Genomic DNA, 11,401 nt, shown 5'->3' with positions numbered 1-11,401 from the left:
ATATGTCACACATACACAGCAACCTCACCGTAATTTAGTAACTCATAACAGAACATCCTTTTTTATTCAGTTTAGCAGGTCACTGGATATCCAAGAGGAAGCCCCTTTCTACAGCAGGGACTGTGTCACTCTTACCCACCTGCTCCACCCACTAGATCACACAAATCTAATGGTTGTGGTATCCCTAGACACTGGTGACTAAGTTCAACTATTTGTACTCTAGGAGAAATTTATGCTGGAAGAATCACTTTCATTTTTCCCTTGCCCAACCTGACCAGATGATTATAGGATTGGAAATCTTACCAGAAATGTGCAAACAATCATTTACCAATGTTTTTTCAGGTTAAAATGCTCAGATCAGCAAACCTACACATGCTGCAGCAGAAGGATTCTTGTTTTCACTGGCATATGTGGGGCAAAGACATCAACAGCAACAGTAAAAAAATTAGTTTAAACACTCCTTACACGGTTAACATCACTATACTATGAGACGTGTGATTAAGCCAATTTGGAGCAAGCTGGAATCTTCATCTGCTTTCTATTCAGCACTAGCAGTGAAACAAGCAGTTATACCTTCTGTTACATGACTGTATGTCGTGCCTTTAGACTGAACTTTCCTGCCTTACTTTCTTTTTCACTTCTGTTGATACCTCAAAAGTACTTGAACATACAGTTTAAGCAATCCCTATGATTATGTTTTCAATTTGAGACATATTATATATGTTTTGGCATGGAGTGCGCAAAGCCAAATTAAATTACTGTCCCTCCAATGTCACTAAGGGCTTTCTTGTGTAGAAATTTCAGGGGGAAAAAAAAAAAGAAAAAAAAACACTTTTGATAATCCGTTAGATTCTATTTAATAACAGGTATGTTTGGGTTTATTCCACCTCATTTCACAAATAGCTCTGTTTCAGAAGGGAGCTCAGGAATAATGACCTGGCACTGACTTTACATTTGTTTATTTTTGTGCACATATTGCTAGGCAAACTCTTGCCATAAAGTCAAGCAAAAGCAAAGTCTTTGCTTTTAAAAAGCATTTCTTGCCTCAATGGATGGCACAGTAGAGAAAAAATAAATCTTGTATTCAAAACAAATTTTGTTGTACCCAGGAAAGCTGGACACGTTTGAAGAGTCGTACATGGTGACATTTCCCTTAGCCAGTAGTCTCTCTCTTGAATGTTAACTTTTTTTTTTTTCAAAGCTGGTATCGTTTCCATACTTTCCTTGTCACAACAGCCACATAAATATTAAACAAAACAAAACATACACACAAAAAAGTGTAAGTCAGCAGTATATGCTGATGAGAGCACCAACTGCTGTACAGTATTATTTTCCATTACCTTATTGTATCACACAGCATAACATTGAAATGATACCCTTGAACAAGACAATACTGTAAAGCTTACCCTTGTACGGATGGTTGTCATGACCACAATTCAGTAAGGATGGAAAACTAGATCCCAAGTCCTTTTCTCTGTAGTGTTTTAGCATGGGAACAGTGAGAAAGCTCACCTGGGCTCTTCATATCTTAAAACGAGATAAATATGATACATCTATTTTTACATAAACATAACAATCAGTGAGATGATTCACTTACATTACATTTCTTATGGCTTGACTCAGAAAGGAATCTTCACTTTCAAAATTTAAAAAATAGATAAGTGATTTTGTGAGATATAAAGCATTTTGTATTGTCTTATATCTAGGTAATAATTATCATAAAATGACAGACATTATTCTGTCTTTATACTAAAGAAATAAAAATAGCACTGAAAATATTTTAAAATAGACACCTCTCGATATTTTTGTAGACAGACAAAAATATGAATATTTTTTCATCCTTGTATATCAACCATACAGAGGAAAATATATGAATGTTTCTGGATGTAGAAAACACTGATATTGGTTTTCACACAAACACTTTTTTCTAGTACAAGCACTTTACCATTCCCATCTTCTTTACACAATTGTAACTTTTCAAAAAGGATCAGGAAATCCTGAAAAAAAAAATTGTCCCATACTTCCTCATCTCCTTGTGATTGTCAGGATATTGGTAAATGTCAAACTGAAAATATTCTTTTCAGTGTATTCACCATCACAGTCATTACTGATCTAACTTAGATCATCGATACATATAAAAAACATCACATTTGCTCCTCTAATCCTGATCAGTTATTCACGTTACTTCATTCTTACTTCCTTAATTTTTAACAATCTACTGCTTGTAGCTTTTGAAGATAGAATATCCTTAGATTACTGCAGTTCTATTTTATACTGGAAGTCTCTAAAGCACGTCCGTACCACACACATTAAATAGCAATTGCTCTGTGGGTTAGTATATGATCCATTTGTATCACAGTCTCTGAACTAAGCCACATTTAAACTGGAAAACCATTAGAATATTGTTTACCTTCTATAAAGTAACATTCAACAATTTATCTCTGTTCTTTTCCTAACGCTATCAGTCAAAGTACTAAAGACTTGAAAAAAAATCTCTTACCTCTGCATCTAATAAAATATAAATGAGATGCATGGAAAAAAAAAAGTTACAACTTAAAAGAGTCCTTAATACTTGATTCACTTAAAATTTTATTCCAGATGTATAACCTTTCTGAAATTATTTGTAAAACATCAGGATCTTGTCAGGATCTGTACGCCTCATCCTTGGTAGGGGGACAGATCTTCAGGTGCTGTATAGTTCACAATTCAAAGCACTTAGAAGCTGTTAAATGTTCTCATAATTTGAATATAAGATTATTATTCCTAATTTGCAGTTCATACCCTACCACAGCTGAAACCTCTGTTTGCTAGAAAAGGCTGAATAAGAGTCCCTCAGTTCACATGTATATACAGTGGAAGAAAGGAAGCTTTTAACAGGTAGAGGTATGTCACAGCTGAAATAGTGAGTTTAAAGTATATTATTTTTATGCTATTTACAGCACCTTTGATGTTACACTAGTTAAAGAGGATTTTTTTTTTTTCTGTAAGATATATGAGCATGTATCTGGTATTTATCTTGGATATACTAATATTCTTTTTATATCTGAAGACAGTGAGTAAGATCCTAAGGAGAAAAAGTAAATATATGCCTTGATATGGCCTTACTGAGGATGCTCAAATGTGAGTTACTGTGTTCTTACTAACAGTACTGTCTTTTCTGTATCAAAGGCTTTACAAGCACATGTAGCATTGCTTTAGCGCTAGAACATAGCTGAGAACCATAGCTCATCATTGTTCTAGATAGTGGGAATCTTGTGAAAGTATGCAGAAGTAGTCCTGACTAATCTTTTCTCCCATCTTTTTCTGGAGGCTAGTACATAAAAATATAAGCTCATTACTCAAGAGCTGGAGTCTGTGAGGTTTAATCCTCCCTCTGCACCATCACTCTATTGCTGTGTTCATATAACTAGCTTCTTCCAGAAAACCAACAGCTGCCAAGATTTGAAGTCTTCGTAAATTGCCTGATCTAAAAGAAGCTCTGGTTCCCAAACTCCTGAGAATTCAGTCATACAATGGCATGATGCATTCCTTTGCTTGTCTTCTAAGTACAGGTCTGAAAGCAGCTACTGAAGATTTAGAGACTTTTAATAATCCATAGTCAGCATTTCAGAGTTAAAGTCTAAGCAGCTACCTTATTCATTCACTTCAGCTGTGCTCTGCCTAGTTGCAAAACTAATTGCAGTCTCAAATGTTTCACTTTATGGTGGGTTATATCATAACCTCTTGAAGCCTGTGGCACCACGTTTTTATGTCAAGTTTTTGCCTGCTTCTTTGTATACTATAAAAACGTCTGCAAGAGTAGAATCTCCAGCTCTTGTATGGTTAAATTTTGTAGAAGTACAGACAAGGCTTCCCTCTTAACTCCAAACTGAAATTTAAAAAAAGAAAAAAGTTTAATGGCCCCTCAGGACACAGTTACATGGCAGAATATTGCTGTTTCATCTGCAGTGAAAAATCTGTTCTGGACATCAGTCTGGCCGGAGGGAGAATTAGTACAGCATTCCTTCTGCGCTCCACCACCTGGAATGCAGTATGGGCCTTCTCACAATCTTTCAGCAGACCTGCCAAGTCCCACTCAGATGGAAAGTCCCTCACTTCTCTTCTTTTCTTTTTTTAATAGCATCTCTGTATCTGATGAAGATGGAGACAAAATGCTTTTGAATGGTGCAGAATGACAGGATCCTGCTAACACAGCTGTTTGCAGTTCCATAAATTCAGCTGCAAGGGGTGAAGATAAGGCAGTAACCCTTTCTGTTGCTGCTGCCAATCCAAGACAGCCAAGTTTTTTGTTTGTTTTTTTAAAAAAGCATTCCTAGGTTGATGTACTAGTCAAGTCATAAATTCCCTAGTTTATTTTACTACTGTTTATAAAACAGTGGTGCTGTTATATTTGTTAGATTTGATATGCTTAGGTAAAAGGCTTAACCTAAGTATCATTGTTTTGGCTAATCCAAGCATAATATCTATTTTCTTGCATATATTTTGATCTTTCCACATTTGTGCCAAGTTATCTCAGCCTGAAAGCCCTGATTACATTCTAAAACAGCATTGCTTATCTGCATTCACCTGAAAAAGAGACATAAACAGGATCAAAATCAATTTTCATTACATAAGACTTTCATTTTCTGTTTTGATAGTCTTCAGAGAGGCACTGATATTTCTACCTGCATTCATCCCTAAAATCTAGAGCTGCCAAGCAGAGAAGCTTTTTTTTTTTTGTAATTTTAGTGCTATGTGCTCTTGTGATGAGATAAAAAAAATAGTTAAAGATCAGTGGAAAAACAAAACAACAGACTGTTCAATCACAACATCATCAGGCTGCAAAAGCATAATGTAAGCCAGATTGTGCCTCAGTAAAGCATTAAATTTCTTATATTAACAAAATACCGGGGGAAATGCTCTTGTCAACACAAGTGTTATATTTCAAATAGATTAATGTAATTAAAATAGTATAATCTGATGCTATCATAGCACAGATGTAGTTACCAGATAGCTAAATTTAAAGGTGGGGTTGGGGGGGAACACAACACAGTGACATAGCCTGCTGAGCAGTCCCCTGCCCTAACTTTTGCAACTGGTGTGAATTTTACAAAGCAGATGAACTGAGCTAGGGGCTGGCTGTCATCGAACGGGGCAGCCCTGCTCCTTCCCTCCCAGCATGCTCTGGCTCCTCTGATGTTACAGTAAACGTCTTCATAGCAGTAAGCAACAAAGCAATCCCCAACCTTGGCAAATAGTTTCCTGGTTGTTCATTACCCTGTGCTTACTCCTCACTGAGACAAGGGAGCACTGGGCCAAAAGAGGGGTGGGGACTTGAGCCCCAGCGAGGGGCTGTCAGTCCAGCTCTTCTTTGCAGTTCGAGCTGAGGGAACAGTTTTGTGTCCCAGACAAACTTGTCCCCCAGCTGCTGCCATGTTAGGTTGCACTTAGTTCTGCTAACGGAGAGCTGACTTAGCTGTGCTGCCTGTGCCCGGAGCCACACACGTGTGACTGTGCAATTGGCCAGACAAGCAAACTGCTTGGGCTGAAAAATAATATTTTTATGCATATATATATACACATAGCATATATGTATGTATAAAAATGGGTTTGCTTGCAGTAACTTAATTCTTTTAAAATAGGTTGAGGGGTGCTCGCTCTGCTATGGAGCTGACTGTGCATAAATTGAGGAGAGAGTATAGAACCACAGCGGTGTAAGATGTGATAAAAATAATGATTTTAGAAAATGGAAATGAAAAGAGGCTTATTTCTTCTATTTCAGTTATAGAATGAAACATCCAGTCAGAACAAGCCAAGAAGGAAATACATATCGACCTTCAGTTTTATCCTGCCATCTCTCCTTTGGATAGCCAAATGCATGTTCCACGGTCATGGGCAGCTCATGAGGTGATAACTGAAATATTTCTCTTTATGGGATAGGAGAGTTGCTTCCTGAGCCAGGAAAGCAGGATTTTGCCAAGCAGGACTGCCAAGTAGAGGTGATGACCTTGTGAATTCATTTGAGCTGAGGCTTCCCAGTATCACAGGGATCGAGGACCATGCACCTTCCCAGCCCAGGCAGCACCGACGGCCACACAGTGGTCCTCATGGCTCTGTTGTGCTCCACTACAGCAAATCGAAGTCCATCCTCCTGCCCAGGAGGAAGGCAAAGGGGATTATCCAGACCTGGTGTAAGCAGATGTCAGGACAACTTCAGGATGAGAAAGACCACATTCAAGGGGCCTGCCTGTAAGAAAACACTCTAGAAAGCTGAGACAAACTTAGGAGGACAATGCGCAAAAGGTAAAGCACAGTAAGTATGGGCGAGGATTATCTAATTCAGAAGTCAGTTTGCTACAGTTTAATTGTCCTTCAAATTACAATAGCCTGATGACAGTTTGCTTCTCCCAGGAGCTTTACCAAACTGTCTCAAATTTCCCAGTTAGGAACAATTCTAGATCCATACTTGCCAAGAACAGGAGGAAATTAAGGCTAGCATTAGTAAGACACCATGCTAGCATGCTAGGTGATTGCCAAAAGTAGAACTGATTCTCTCTCTCTCTTTTCTTTTTTTTTTTTTTTCCCTCTCTTGGAATTCAGCAAACAGGCTCAGAGGTCAAGTAGTGATGGCCTCAAAGGACTTTTTAATTTACTGCAGGTTTTGGGATTTAAAATGTCTGTGACAGTGCTATGATGCTAGTAAAGATATAATGCTGTATCAGATTACTAGTGTGATTTAAATATCAGTGGATAGCCTGTGGTGAAAAGGGCATCCGTACTTGCTAGACCTGTAAACCCAGGCCAGAAACTGTAAATTTAGTAGGAGTTAATCACTGATTGACTATGCAGTTTTCTTCTGTTTAGAATCCACATTGAATCATACATACTGGCTGGTTAGAGAGATGGGGAAAAAAAATACTGAAAAGCTGGGTGGTTTCCTCTTTGTTCTGATTAACAGAACATCTTAATCATCTTAATTTAAAATTTCTGACACTTGAGAAACAATAATTGCGGTTAGAGTTTGACTCTGTCCGAAAAACTTGCCATAAACCTATATCCTCAGCTGTGTAAATGAGTCCAGGTTCAGACAATATTGTGCAGAAGGGTTTTTGTGAGGACAGTTGCAGGATAAGAACAGGAGGTTGGGATAAAACAGAGGTAAAATGCAGTCAGCTTGGGTGTCAGTAGACAGTAAGTCTGTGTGTATAGAGACAGTCACAAAATAGAGCTTGGAAACTGTGAATCTCACATACAAGTTGACCTAAACTATAAAGAAGTTATTTAGTATGTAGACAAAATAGAACATATGTATCTGCAGGCATCTAAAATGTTTTCAGAGAAATTGCACTACCAAATACAATGACTGCATTGACCCAACTACCAGTTAACCTTTATCAGAGGTGTAAAAGTCTAACAAAGACCCTTTATGTCTTTAAAGAACCGTTCAATTTACCTCATTCACTGCTACTTTTTTTTCAGGTACACTCCCAAACCCCAAGCCCAAACTGTTTTGTGGGTTGGAAACATGGGTTTGTGGATTAAACCTCCCTTTGTGCAGCTACATAAGATCCAGAAAAGGTTTGACTACTAGCTAAGCCAAAAGAACATGCTTTATCTGCTGTAATGACTGTCAGGGTGTGATGGTGCTGGCATTTTAATGCTCTGTTTGGAAAGAGGGTTCTGAGCGTGTACAAGCAGAGCTCAAGACGTGCACAACAGTAGCACTGTTTACTGTAACAGCAGTGAGTATATTCAGTTTATCACAAAAGATGTATTTTCAATGGGTTTCTTCTGAGTTAATAAATGCTTTAATTAACTCTAATAGTTTATTCTTTATACAGTTAGACAAATTATAGCTACATTTTCCATTGACTTAACTGTACCGAAAAAGCAGAAAGCCGCATGAAGTACATTTTGCACAGTAGCAAAGCCTTGTTTTCTTCCAACTCAAAAATAAGGAATCAAATAGCACAATCTGATGTAGATTAATACAAAAGCAATCTTAAAATAAAGCTTTGAGGCCTATGTTCTTAAAGATACTGTGTGGCTGAATAACAGAATGATTTGGTTGCAGCTCTGTGCTATGTTTTCTTTAGCAGAGAGGCTGGTTTAAGAAGTCCTGCTATCCCCACCTCCTTCTCAGTCCTCCATGCACCCTCAGTGCAGGCAAAAACTGTTTGTTCAGCTGCACTGTGGATGTCAGCACAGAAACTATCTGGGTTGAAAATAACCCCTAATTAAAAATAATTGAATAATATTGATGATCTAGGTTAGAAGACTCTCTCAAAACTGTTTTACCCAGAATAGGGAGGGGAGGAGCAGAGGTGACTATGACAAAGAAATAAAATGAGCTGGGAGGAGGTGGGGGAATGACTACTGTTGTGAACTTTAATATTGTTGAAAAATAAACTTTGCAAAATGGGTCAGTGAGAGCTGCAGCGGCATGCAGGGCCGGGCTTGCAGTGCCTTGCAGAAACTGGGGGTAAGATACGTTTATAGTGTATCAATGTCACGTAGTCAGTCTGCGACTGCAGTGCTACTTACTTCCCAAAAGTTTAATGGAGCATAGAAATAAATATAATACTGCATACTATTTTAGCTTTGATTAGAGTTTTAAACTATTACTTTTCAAAATTGCCTTTTGTCATACAGTTAGGGGAAAAAACTTTCAGAAATGCTGTAATGTAGTAGTTGGTGCTATCACCCGTTTAGGTTTTTAAATAGATGGAGCAAAAATATCTGTTCAAAATGTGTACTATTAAGTAAAAAACTCATTTTATAGACTACTGAATTTATTCTGCCTCAGTATTATTAATAAAGTAAGAAAACAAGTGTGTGAATGCAGTTCCTTACTTTGCTTAAAACAGCATTTTTGCTTTAAACAAATGTAATTCTAAGAATAAAATAGTTTTATTTTAGTAATTATGTTTATAGTGGAAATTGCTCCTAACTACCATAGAAATTTAGATGTTGAAAAAAAATGTAAATAACTCAATACCTTATGCCCACTGAAATATTTTCTATCAAAACTCCCACAGTATTTTATAGAAAGTAAGCTACGGGAATTAATTAATATACGATTAATAGACTGCTTACTCTAGGGATCAAAAAAGGTATTTGCTCTGTGCCAGGGATATACTCAACTGGCTGGCTGTTTGTTTTGTTGTTTTATAAAGGGAAGTTAAAACATTTATCTTAAAAAAAAAAAAAAAAGAGAATACTAAAGTAGATCAACTGTACTTATAGCTAGTTAACTGCTTGGAATTTAAAGACAATGCCAATGCTGCTTCCTTTATAATGAGTGATAAGCTTTTAAAGAAAGTTCTGGTAATATAATGACATCAGAATTACTGATTCCAGTAAGATTATACAGGAGTTAAAAAAAAAAAAATAGAACTAACAATTTTATAATCCTTACACTAAGAGGTTTCCTAAAAGGAAAGATCTATTTTTCCTAAGGAAAATCTTAAGGAGACATCAGTCTTAGGGCAAACTTTGAACACCTTTTCTTCTTTGCGCATTTCAAGCAGTTCCTGTTTCTACTCCCTATTGCAAATGCCAAACTGTTCTGCATTTAAGAATATTAGTCTTTTGACTTGCATGCAGAATCAAACTGGAAGAAAAAATGGCTTTTTTCTTTTTCTGGGTTATTCTGTTCAGCAACCAGTTCACCATTCAGCTACACAGTTACATGACCGAACAAAGCGAACAACACTGGAGGAGGTGTAAGTTGTAGAGGACAAGGAACCTTTCTTCCGCCCACTTTTTCTCCTCTATACCACAGCTGGCAGAAGGAAGGACATACCTGCACCTCACCAGCTGAGGATCAGTCTTGTATTTTAGTGTGAACTGACCTTTACAGGTAGTTAAGCAAGTATGCCAGACGGTGAACTGAAGCAGTTCTGTTGTGGAAATGTCCTCCAGCAGAGGGGATGGCAGGACAGCTGGGGGTAGCAATGAATTAAACCATTGCAGCTGTTTTCCTCATTGTGCTTAAGTCAGAGCTCTTAATTAAGTATACCATGTGTTGAAAAATATGCCATCCTGCTAGGTAATTTGTTCCAATACTAAACTTCATGAGGAAAATTACAAAAAGACATCTTTCTGAACTGAACTTTGCTGACATTTCCTTCCCATCGTTGACCTTTTTAAGTCAGTGTCTACTAGCTTCAGTCCTAGAATTCAGTATTTAGAACTTCAGTAGGATTTTTGAAAGAGTGTGGGCTAGAACTTGGATGTTTCCTAGCTCTCTGAGCTACCTTATAAAGTAAGGAGGAAGGTGGAAGTGCTAATTCAGGGTAAGAAGTTTCAGAAAATGGCAGTATGGAATTAAGAAATACCAGCTAGACTATTGAACTTTAAGGAAAAGTTGATAAATAAAAATTAATACTCTAACATTCCGATTATAAAGCAGATGAAGATAAGCAGAACAAGCAGAGTATTCTACTTCAAGTAGTGTGATCCAGAATCTCACAGTAGATTATAACTTTATAATGTAGTTAACTCGAAGGAAACAGTCTGGATAACTAATCAAAATACCCGTGTTTTTAGCATCAAACAGATTATTTTTGCCTAAAAATTATAAAATCATTTCCCAAACAGAAATAGATTAATGCTGGCAAGTGTACTCTGACCATGAATTTTAACATCTAATCCCAACTAATCTCGAGTAAAATCTTGGACCTCCTAACTACAGCAATTAATAGAGGAAGTAGACTTGAAAGGACATGTACATACAAAGGAAGCTTCATTGTATAGCTTGATTGAATCTGAACTGTGTTGTCTTTAGACTTTGAAACAACGAGAACACAAATGCAAACTTGTTTAGCGTTGATTGACTGCTGATGAGGTAATAATTACCTTCAAATCTTTCCCTCTGAATGGAGTATTTCTGGAGTTCTCTCGGTCCTCAAATATAAAAAAGACTAATATAGAGAGATTTCTATTCTGAAACTGTGAAGACATTTTTACTGTAAACATGTTACATTATTAGGACCTATTAACTGCAAGCATGTTAAGTTTTCTAGTGCATTTTGAACTTTAAACAATATACCACAAAAACTAGTAGACATTGCGAGTTTCAAAGCAAGGACTGGAGCACTTGTACCCTGAATTAATCAACAACTTTGAATGTTTAATAATGGTTGGATCTAATCTCAGTCAAGAGCCAGTAATGAGTCACATATGTTTGTCATTTGTCTAACTGTATTAAACATGATTTTTTTTATAGATATGTTTAAATAAGATAGAAATTTCAGTGGTTGCAAACACCCACTTTAATTTTGGCATAAATCCGAGTTACTGATGAAAGGAACTGGACTGCCTCTAACCTAATGCAGAGGAAAAATGAATTATAAATAGTTTGTAGTTCAGGTCATTGTTCTAGTTCTTTAAACAACAACAGAAATGGCTGTGCCAACTC

This window comes from Anser cygnoides, chromosome 8, assembly GCF_040182565.1.
Source record: "Anser cygnoides isolate HZ-2024a breed goose chromosome 8, Taihu_goose_T2T_genome, whole genome shotgun sequence".
Taxonomy (NCBI): Eukaryota; Metazoa; Chordata; class Aves; order Anseriformes; family Anatidae; genus Anser; species Anser cygnoides.
The sequence above is the reverse complement of the archived record's forward strand: the minus strand, read 5'-3'. Positions refer to the sequence as shown.